General features: G+C 36.5%; 1 pseudogene; it reads left to right on the top strand.

Moving 5' to 3' along the window:
- The first annotated feature begins 9,749 nt into the window (after positions 1-9,749).
- On the top strand, positions 9,750-10,296 carry LOC142852813 (small ribosomal subunit protein uS17-like; annotated as a pseudogene).
- The last annotated feature ends 1,739 nt before the right edge of the window (positions 10,297-12,035 follow it).

Raw genomic sequence — 12,035 nt, 5'->3', positions numbered from 1 at the left:
GGTGATAGGTACATCTGCCTGTGGGTATAAGTATAAATTTAGAATGTAGTTAAGAATTATGCTGGTCTAACAAAGTGATGGAAGCAGATTCCCTATTCGTGATCTCACTACTGCCAGGAAGTTTGTTTTCTCTCCTGTTGAGCGAACCGTAAGTCCAATTAAACTGTGGGTTACTACCAACGTGTGAGTGCCACATGTTATACCTTTATGGATATTTTGCTATGCTGGTCATTGTTGTGATTTAGAGGTGTCACTCTGGGTAGGACTATTAATTGCTTTTCTCCCTTGTCAGCTTGCATAGCATATTCTGGTACCATTGGAGCTAGAACACAGGAAGAAAACACTCAGGTTAGAACCCACTTAAGTCCTATGTAATAAGTGTGTAGTGTCCTTAGCAACAAGGGCTTTCCCCCAAAACAGAAAGACAACCAAGGGCAACAGTAATTCTGTTTTGGAGATCACCTAGACCACCACAACCAAATGTTCACAGGGAAATTTCTTGTGCCTTGTATCAGGCTTTTTGTCAATCTATGCTTACTGTAAGTAAACAGTCAGCCCGAGTGGCACAATCTCCCCTAAGCACGTGTGTCCATGCATCCCCCCCACATAAATGTTTATATTTACTGTGTACAACTCCAGGGAAGCACAAAATAATGATGTTCCTTAAGGCTTTATCTTTATTTTCTGAAGCTTTCCCTAATGCATGTAAGGTGGTCAGTAAATGTTCGTTCTTTGTGCTCCCCCATACTTGTTTGTCTTCTTTCCACAGGTAGAGCATGCTACATGCCCATGCTTCTGTCTCTCATTTGTTTCCTTTAGTTTATAGCTAAGTGTAGTCACTGATGATAACTTACTATTACTAAGGTTTCAATCATGCTTTGGCAGTGTTCTCAGCTATTGTTCAAAAGAATAGAGTTCAACAAACTGCACACTGACAGCTTGGATAGCATTTTGTGTCATTAACACTTTTTGGATATTGTTCTATTGTTTTCTTGTGCTGAGAGTCTCTAATACAAAGTCGGTTTAAAAGTTCATTTTATCTTCCTTAAGAATTACTAGGTAATTTTTCTCATGCAACCAAAGTATTCCTTTTTTATTTGTGCTATTTAACACTTTTAGAAGGTTATTAGAGTGTTGGCCATCCTAGACAATTTTCCAAAGCATGATAAATCATTTCCTTTTTGTTGCCTTGTTTATTTCCCTTTTTAAACTGAAAATATTTTTTGCATACACAGTTATGGCATACCATTTCAGTATTTTTCTAAGGGATTTTATTTTTGTATATATCGTTAGTGTGTTCATTACTTCTCTTCCATTACTTTAAAATTATTTCTTTATTTAAATTTCTTGCTCCTTTGATTTTTTTCTTTTTCTAATATGCCATCCGCCGTGCCTGTTTTACGTACTGAAATGTATTATTAGGATGCTTTTTCTTTTTTCTTAGGTTCTTTCCTCAGTTCTGTTGCTTTCATGTGTTTCCGTGACTTGGGTACCACTTCCTCTCCTTTGTCTGACGCACTCTTCACCATTTTGTGTCTTCCCTGCAGTATTCCTCTAGAGCTGCAATTGCTCCAATAGTTTTTTAAAATTCTTGTCTCAAAATTCAAATGATATTTTCCCCTCTTTAGTACTAAAACTAAAATGTTTCTCTATGAAAACATTTCTCATCTTCCTTCCTTCCTCTTCCCAATGGTGTCCCACACAAGGTGATGATTTTTTCTTTTAGAACAAGACATACTAGAACAGGTTGGCAATTCCCGCACTATGAGTTTGAAAAGGACACAGCAAGAAGGCACAGAGGAATTAGGTAGTGTTCCTGATAGCTCAGTTTCCCCTTCCATTGATCTAAGAACCTCTGTGCTACCAGATGTCCTTTGGTCACCAACATCCGGACTTTAGTCCATGTTGTTCTTTCCTACACTGAATGCTCAAAGCCCAAAGCCAGCCACTGTGTGGGGCTGTTTTGCTGATCTGCAATCTTTTGGCCATACCCATGTTTAGAAAACATTTGCTCTCGGGTGTTAAAAAGATATTTTAGTTTTCTAATATATATTATATATACATAAAATATAATATATTATAATATATTAAAAGTTTTCATATAAAACATTATGCTTATATAAAAATGTATTTTATTATAATCAATCTCCATTATTTCTCTTCCATCTCTCCTCTTCTTCCAGGTCCTCTCGTCTTCAAAACTAGTCTCTTTTAGACTTTAATGCCTTTTTTAAAAAGTATAAATTCCATACATTAAAAAACGAAAGCAAAAACAAAAACATGGCATCAGGCTTTCTAAGTCTGGCTTATTTTGCCTGACATGATCTCCAGTTAATGCATTTTCCTGAAATGAAATGTTTCATTCTCCTTTATGGCCAAGAAAAAGTTCATTGTGTATGTACCTCATTTTATTACACATCCATCTGTTTCTAGGCATAGAGAACAATGCCATACTGTGTCTATTGTGAATAGCGCCCTTATAAACATGGTGTGCATGGTAACCCAGATTCTGTATGGCATAGACCCGGGGCTGGTTCAGTTGAATCATTGGTAAGAGATGGGGAGAACATAGTAGGAAATGAAAAAATCAATCTAAATACAGGTCATTCGGTTTAGTTCTAACAAGGATTACAACTAAAATGGCTTCCATAATGATATGAAATACTGAAAGACAAAGAAGAAAATATTGTTTCTCATTCTAATGTCATTCTTAGATCTTTTTGGCCAGGATGAGTATACAGTAACCACAGATTTTTGATACTATAACAGCATTCCATGATTTACTTGTACACTAGTATTATTTTCTTCTCATGAAAGTAAACTTCATCAGAGTTTTAGAACTGACCTGTTAGTGACGTAATGTAATAGCTGCATTCCACTAAGCAAGATAAATAGGAGTCCCATGTGAACCAAAAAACCCAGTCAGATTCTCTATCTTTGGTTCAGCTTTAATTCCTTATGAAGCCCTGTTAGTGTCTCACGTTCCCTTATGTTTGTGTGATATAGCTTGTGCGTTACTAGTTTTACTAAGAGCTTGCCTTAGGTGAGGAGCAATTAGAAGTGAGCGTCTAACCACTGTTTGTGCTGAGAAATTATAACTAAAAATGCAATGACCTAGAAACCATGCAATTAAACACTATAAAAAAACGCAGGTTCCATTATTCCTCCAGGAGACAACAGAATTGCCTTAATCATCAGTTTCCAGGGGTTTGGCAATGGTCCTCATCTTTATAGTTTCATTAACACTGTATATCAGTGGTCAGTGTCTTGTAAAAGTAGATGATCTTCTAGCCAGTGCTATTGGTCCACACTATAAGGATGCCCAGATGAATGCATGGCATGATAAGCTGCTCGGTTTGCATGGACCTTTTTTCTTCCAGCAAAGTCTTATTCACTTTAAATATACAGAAAACCTGAGTCACGGAACGATCAACTGATCTTTATAATATTTAGAGCTGTTTTTCTCTTTTGAAAAGAAAGTAAACATCTCACTCAGAGATTCCATTTGTGGAGAACTAGTCACAATAATAATCTCATAAAAGGTCTATGATATGACTTTTCTTTCTCTTCTTGGTCCATGCCAAATGTTTTCCGAGGTACAAGACTCTCTTTTGTGAATGTTGATTTCCAGGGAGATGAAGACCAATGAAGAGTGTTCACACACAAACATGGCTCGAGGTGTAACAAAGTGAGTGTGTCAGTTTGCTGGGACTGCCAAAACAACGTGGCAAACCGGGTGGCTTAAGGGTAGAAATGTGTTCTGGAGCATTAATGATTCCATCTGATAGCCATCAGGGAGAGTGCTGCTCCAGACTTCACTCCTTGCTTTGAAGAGTGATTACCTTTCCGATATCCTTTCCAATCTATCTGTATCCATAGTCAAATCACACACTTCAGTCACATGGGATGAGAGCCAACCTTACAATGACAATGTCACTTGAAACTGATTGCCTTTGCAAAGATTGTATCTCCATATAAGCCTGCATTCTAATAGGCCACGGATTTTAATTCCAATTTATGAATTTGGGGATGATACGGAATACAATTTAGTCATACGAACCATTTAAACATAAGCATTAGTCATGCTTCCAGCCTTCACATTGTTAAACAATGCTATTATAACGTGTGCTATTTAAGAGTGTCTAAAATCTCTATTTTTATTAACATTTAAGTTACCCTCAGCTTTGCGTGTAATGTTTGAGAAAGTGGTGGCTTGAATTACTGCCTTTTGTGACTCACTCTCTAACTGCAGACAGGTCACATCATAGGTATTCAGTATGTCTATGTGCTTTGTGACTTCTGTTGGATGAAAACTATTGTATAGTTAGTATGGGCAGCACAAAAATTTAAATCTCTATTCTGTTGGCTCCAAGATTATTATCCTATGTATGGTCAAGTTTATTTTAAGTGGTCATTTATCTGCTAATCATTTAAAAAAAAGTACTGATTTCTTTATCATAAAGCTTAGGGCAAAATATTGAAACAAATATTTAAATTTCACTATTTGTACACAAGCCTTACAAAAGCCACATGTAAATAATGTGGTAATTCAGGTTAACATGTGTATGACTGTAGAATGGTACACAGAACTTTACACACTACAGATTCTTTGCAGATATCAATGTTCAGATCATTTGTCTTTTATCCTACCGAAGATCATCTTTTATCCTACTGAAGAACTCTTTTTCTTGTTTAATTACTTCTTCATCCTTCTGGATGGAATATTGTACAAGCCTATTACATTACAGCAGGATTCGGTTTCTTCACTGGTTTTTGTAGAGTTCTACGAAATGGTGTTGTATCTCCCCAACAGTAGTATTGCTGAGTCTTTAGGTAGATTGTTTCCTAATTTTCTGAGGAGTCACTATACTGACTTCCAAAGCAGCTGTGCCAGTTTGCACTCCCACTAGCATTGGAGGAGTGTTGCCCTTACCACACATCCTCTCCAGCATAAGTTGTCATTGGTATTTTTGATCTTAGTCATTCTGATAGGTGTAAGGTGGAATCTCAGAGCTGTTTTGACTTGCATTTCTCTGATGGCTAAGGATGTTAAGCATTTTCTTAAGAGTCTTTCAGTCAATTGAGATTCGTCTGTTGAGAGTTCTGTGTTTAGGACTGTACCCCATTTTTTATTGGATTCTTTGTTCTTTTGATGTCAAATTTCTTGAATTCTTTTTTTAGTTTGGAGATCGGTCCTATGTGAAATATTCCGAGCTTCTTTATGTAAGCATTTAGTACTATGAAATTTCCTCTTAACACTGCTTTTGTTGTGTCCCATAAATTTGGGTTTGTTGTGTCATCATTTTTGTTGAATCTTAGGAATTCTTTAATTTCTTCCTTTATTTCTTTTTTGACTCACTGGTAGTTCAGGTGAATATTGTTCAATTTCCATGTGTTTGTAGACTTTCTGAAATTAGTGTTGCTATTGAATTCTAATTTTAAACCCTGATGTTCAATATGATACATGGAGTTAATTTAATTTTTTTGTATCTGTTGACGTTTGCTTTGTTACCCAGTCTGTAGTCAATTTTTGAGAAGGTTCCATGAGGTTCAGAGAAGAAGGTATATTCTTTTGTGTTTGGATGGAATATTCTATATATGTCCATTAAGTTCATTTTAGTCATCACATCTGTTAGTTCCCCTATTTTTCTGTTAAGTTTCTGTCTGGCAGATCTGTCCAGTGGTGAGAGTCAGGTGTTGAGATTTCTCACTATTAATGTGTAGGGTTTAATGTGCGATTTCAGCTTTAGTAGTATTCCTTTTACATATGAGGGTGGGTGCCCTTCTATTTAGGTACAGATGTTCAGTATTGAGATTTCCCCTTGATGGAATTTTCCTGTGGCAAATATGAAATGTCATTCTTTGTCTCTTTCAGCGAAGTTCTTAAGCACCATAGTCCTGACTCAAAGGTTTAGTCATGAGTAGGATGTCCTTCAGGAATAGATTATTCATCACAACAGCAGGAAGAGGAGATGGTTCCACTGGCGAGGACCTGCAGTGGCACAGGGCAACAAAGCAGAGGCTTTGTGGTGACTCCTTCCATGGCCTCCATGCAGACAATCAGACCAATGGGTCTATAGGAGTGCATTCTGCAACTCTACTCTTAAAAAAAAAAAAGATTTCTACCATCTCAGAGGAAACAAAAGGGGGATTGACTTGCTCTTTCTCACAATGCTCTTCTTTACTACAGTGAAGGTCAAAAGAGAATCATGAAGCTCATGTCACTGCCCCCTGGTACTAAGCCCACATTTAGCAATCTGAACAAGACTTCAGGTTAAGCCACATAGACCCTAAAGGAAAATCGACTCATTCTTAATTTTGGTTTTGTTTTGTGTTTTGTTTGTCTGTTCTGTTTTATTTTAATTGGTATGTGTGTACTTGAATGAATGTACCAAATGTGTGCAACTGCCCACAAAGGCCAAAAGATGCTATTGGTTCTCTGGGAACTGGAGTTGCAGGTAGTTGTGAACTGTCAGATGTGTGTGACAAATCAAACCCGGGTCTTCTATAAGAGCAGTAACTCCTACCCTTATTTGCTGAACCATCTCTCCAACCCAAGATTTGTATTTGTATTGTGTACACGTGTTTTGCCTACATGTATGTATGTGTACCATATATGTGCCTGGTACCCAAAGAGGCCAGAATAACTGCCAGGTCCTCTGGAACTGGACATACGGTGGGTTGTAAGCTTCCATGTGAGTTCTGGAAACCAAACCTGGATCCCTTGTAAAAGTAGCAAGTGCTCTTAACTGTCGAGCCATTTCTCTGGCCTTGAGGGCAAATGACAAACATTACCAGACTGTTCTCAAGTGATCTCTTGAGAGATTCACCACAAAAGATCACATGACTCATTTAAGCATGACATTAAATGGATTCCAAACCTAATTCACCAGAACATTCAGAGTCAAGCCTACAGCCAACAAATTTTAAATGATTAAATACTTGATATTTTGAACATGTGCTGCAAGTGATATAATGGGGTTAAATGCGTAATTCACACAGAGCAAGGCGTTTGACAGGAGACAAAATCAAACACATACAACCGAGATTTCCTCAAACTAAAAAACTCCTGAACAGCAAAGGAATTAATAAACAGTGAAGTCTTCTACAGAAGACTAGAAAGTAATTTCAAACCTGGTACATCAGAGGAGGTAATAACACTGTGTTCACAGACTATATAAGAATTCAAATGTCCAATTTAAATGTCAAAAACAAACAGACATTTTCAAAAGAAGATGTAAAAATGGGTAAGAACTTCAGGGAAAATTCACCAACAGAATTCACCAGGGAAATATATACCAAAAACTATAGCAAGATACCTTTTTTTTTTTTAGTTAGAATACCTATGATAGAAAGACAACAGCTAAAAATGTGTTGACATGGACCACAGCAAAAGCAAAACCATTTTCCATTTTTGGTAATATATATGTATATTTATGAATTTCACCAAGACAGTTTAATAAATATATACTCTAATAACATTCAAATTGATATATCTAACTTTACAAATTATAATCAGTCCTTTATGATGAAAACATTCACAATTCTTGCTTTTAGCCTTTTAAAAATATACAGTCTATTATTTTAATCTGTATCCATCCTACTTTGCAATATAATAGCAAAACTTATTTCTTATTTCTTATATGCATAATATCATATCTGTGAGTCAGTCTTTCCACATCTTCCCCTCCCTCTATCTTCCCCAGCCTCTAGTAATCCTATTCTTGCTTTCAACTTCTTTTTTGGAAACCACATTTGAAAGATCACACACACACACACACACACACACACACACACACACACACACACACACACCATATACACATGTTAACGCAGCCACTATGGAAAACAGCATGGCTATTTCTCCAAAGCTTAGTGTAGAGTTACTATATAATATAGAAATTTCACTTCTGATTATACTCCCCAAGAAAAGGAAGTCAGTATGTTAAAGAGACATTTAAAGGTGCATGTTTTTGCTGAATGAGTCACAGTAGCTAAGAAAGGGAAATGGGCTGTGTCCATACACAGAGACATACCAACCAGGAAAGACTAAATTTTGTCATTTGCAATAGCCTAGTGTTGGAGAGTTTTAGACTGAGTAAGCCAAAGATAGAAAGACAAGTACCACACAATCTCTCTCATATGTGTTTTCTAAAACAGAAGTTGAGAGCAAAATTTGGAACCTAGACAACAAAGAGGACCCTAAGATAGACATACATAGATCTAATCTACATGGGAAGTAGAAAAAGACAAGATCACCTGAGTAAATTGGGAGCATGAGGATCTTGGGAGAGGGTAGAAGGGGAGGACAGAGGAAGGGAAAGGAGAAGAGAAAAATGCATAGCTCAATAAAATCAATAAAAAAATTTTAAAAAAAGAAAATAAGAAACCCCCCAAAATTGGATTACTAGAGACTGGGGAAGGTGGAGGTAGGAGAGGGTAGGGGAACAACAAAACAAAGAGCAACACGGCACCACCAAAACCTAGTGGCTCTACAACAGCAGCTCTTGAATGCCCTAACATAGATGAAGCAGAAGAAAATGACCTAAAAAGTAACTTCAGCAATATGTTTGAGGCCCTTAGGGAGAAAGTAAAAGATGTACTGAAAGAAATGGAGGAAAAGACAAAAAAAATGTGGAAGAAATCAACAAATCCCTTAAAGAAAACCAAGAAAAAGCAACAAAAAGGTGAAAGAAGCCATTCAATAAACGAAAACCATAATAGAGATAATAAAACACAAACTTAGGGAGTTCTGGAAATTGAAAATATAAATAAATGATCAGGAACCACAAATCCAAGCATAAGCAGCAGAATACAAGAAATGGAAAAGAGAATCTCAAGTGCTTTAAATACAATAAAGAAAATAGAATCATTGGTCAAAGAGAATGTTAAATGTAACAAAAACTTAACACAAAATACTTAGGAAATATGTGTCACCATGAAAGGAACAAACCTAAGAATAATAGGAATAGAAGAAGGAGAATAAATTCAACTCAAAGGAATAGAAAATGTATTCAACAAAATCAAAGAATAAAACTTTTCCAACCTAAAAAAGGATATGAAGATACAAGAAGCTTACAGAACATTGAATAGACAGGATAAAAACACGAAGTTCCCTTGCCACACAATAATCAAAACACTAAACATACAAAATAAAATTAAGAGCTGCCAAGGAAAAAGACCAAGTAACATATAAAGGCAGACCTATCAGAATTACACCTGACTTCTCAATGGAAACATTGAAAGCCAGAAGGTCCTGATCAAGTGTTATGCAGATATTAAGACACAATGGATGACAGCTCAGATGACTATACCCAGCAAAACTTTGAATTACTATAGACAGAGAAAAGAAAATATTCCATGACAGAACCATGTTTAAATAATACCTAGCCACAAACCCAGTCCTACACAAAGTATTAGAAGTAAAACTCTAACCCAAGGAAATCAGTTACAGCTACAAAACACAGACAATAAAGGATCTCTCAGCAGCAAATCCCAAAGAAGGGAAATACACACAAAAAAAAACATCACCACCAATGAAACTAAATTAGCAGGAGATAGCAATCACTGGTCATTAATATCCCTTAATATAAATGGACTCAACTCACCTATAAAAAGACAGAGGCTTACAGATTAGATAAGAAAACAGAATCCATCCTTCTTTTTTATAAAAGAAACATACCTCTAACTCAAAGATAGACATTGCATCAAAGAAAAGAGTATGTAAAAAAATCTTCCAATCAGCAGTGAAGAAGGAAACCCCGGAGTTGGCCCACCTCTCTTTTCCTCAGGCTGCCGGGAAGATGGCAGACATTCAGACCGAACGTGCGTACCAAAAGCAGCCCACCATCTTCCAAAACAAGAAGCGTGTTCTGCTTGGAGAAACCGGCAAGGAAAAACTCCCTCAGCACTACAAGAACATCGGTCTAGGCTTCAAGACGCCCAAGGAGGCCATCGAGGGCACCTACATTGACAAGAAATGCCCGTTCACTGGCAACGTCTCCATCCGAGGTCTGATCCTGTCCGGTGTCGTGACCAAGATGAAGATGCAGAGGACCATTGTCATCCGCCGGGACTATCTTCATTACATCCGAAAGTACAATCGCTTTGAGAAACGCCACAAGAACATGTCCATGCACCTGTCCCCCTGTTTCAGGGATGTACAGATCGGCGACATTGTCACTGTGGGAGAGTGCAGGGCCCCTGAGCAAGACCTTGCGTTTCAACGTGCTCAAGGTCACCAAGGCGGCTGGCACCAAGAAGCAGTTCCAGAAGTTCTGACCTGGAACAAATGAAGTTATTTTCTGGCTACAAAAAAAAAATCTTCCAATCAAATGGACCTAAGAAACAAGCTGTTGTAACCACCCTAATATTCAACAAAACAGACTTCAAAATAAAATCAATCAAAAAAGACAAGGAAGGACATTTTATATTGTCTCAGGAAAAGTACATCAAGAAAAAAAATCTCAATACTGAACATCTATGTCCCAAATACAAGGGCACCCTCATATGTAAAAACAAATATTACTAAAGTTTAAATCACACTAATAATGGGAAGCCTCAACAACCCACTCTCACCACTGGACAGGTCTGCAATACAGAAAATTAAGAGAGAAATAAATAAAATAACAGACATTATGACTAAAATGCACTTGAGACATCTGTAGAATATTCCATCCAAACAGAAAAGAATATACCTTCTTCTCAGCACCACATGGAACCTTCTCAAAAATTGATCACATACTCAGTCACAAAGCAAACTTCAACAGATACAGAAAAAAATGGGAATATCCCCAAGTATCTTATCAGATCACCATGGCTTGAAGTTAGAACTCAACAGCATTACTAATTTCAGAAAGCCCACAAGCACATGAGAATTGAACAGTGCTTATTTAAACCACCAGTGTGTCAAGAAAGAAATAACTAAAGACTTTCTTAACTCAATGAAAATCATTGCACAACATGCTCAAACATATGAGTCACAATGAAAGCAGTGTTAAGAGGAGAGTTCATCGCACTAAATGCCTACATAAAGAGCCTGAAAAATACCACACAAGTGAGTTAGCAGAAAAAAAGAAAGGTCCAGAACAAAAAGAAGGAAATTCACCCAGGATGATTAGAAGACAGGAAATAGTCAAATTGAGAGGTGAAATCAGCAAAAATAGAAACAAAACAAAACAAAACAAGTGATCAATAAGATAGAGTTGATTTTTTGAAAAAAATCAACAAATTAGACAAACCATTATCCAAACTAACCAAAAGGCAGAGAGACAATATCCAAATTAACAAAATCATAAATAAAAGGAGGACATAACAGCAGACATGGAGGAAATACAAAGAATCATCAGGTCATATTTTGAAAACCTGTACTCTACAAAACTGGAAAACTTAAAGGAAATGGACAACTTTCTGGATAAATATCGCTTACCAAAAATAAATCAAGGCCAGATAATCAAATTAAGTAAACATATAACCACAAAGTAAATAAAAACAGTCATTAAAAGTTTTCCAACCAAAACAAACAAATAAGCAAACAAACAAAAAACCAGGACCAGATGGTTTTGGTGCAGAATTCTACAAGATTTTCAAAGAAAAACTAATACCAATAGACCTTAAATTGTTCTACACAATAGAAACTGGTGGAACATTATCAAACTCTTTTTATGAAACCCAAACCACACAAACATATTACAAAGAAAAAGAATTAGAGATAAAACTCACTCATAAACGTTGATGCAAAAATACTCAATTAAATACTGGCAAACTGAATCCAAGAATACAACAGAAAAATCATCCACCATGATAAAGTAAACTTCATCCCAGAAATGCAGGGATGGTTCAATATATGAAAATCTGTCGATGTAATCCTCCATATAAACAAACTATAAAGAAAACTACATAATCATCTCATTAGATGTTGAAAAAGCCTTTGACAAAATCCAATACCCCTTCATGATAAAGGTCTTGGAGAGAGCAGGGATACAAGGAACATACCTAAACATAATAAGGGCAACATACAGCAAGCCAACAGCCAA

This window comes from Microtus pennsylvanicus, chromosome 6 (genome assembly GCF_037038515.1).
Source record: "Microtus pennsylvanicus isolate mMicPen1 chromosome 6, mMicPen1.hap1, whole genome shotgun sequence".
Classification (NCBI taxonomy): Eukaryota; Metazoa; Chordata; class Mammalia; order Rodentia; family Cricetidae; genus Microtus; species Microtus pennsylvanicus.
Note: the sequence above shows the minus strand (reverse complement) of the source record. Positions and strands in the feature narration are given on the sequence as shown.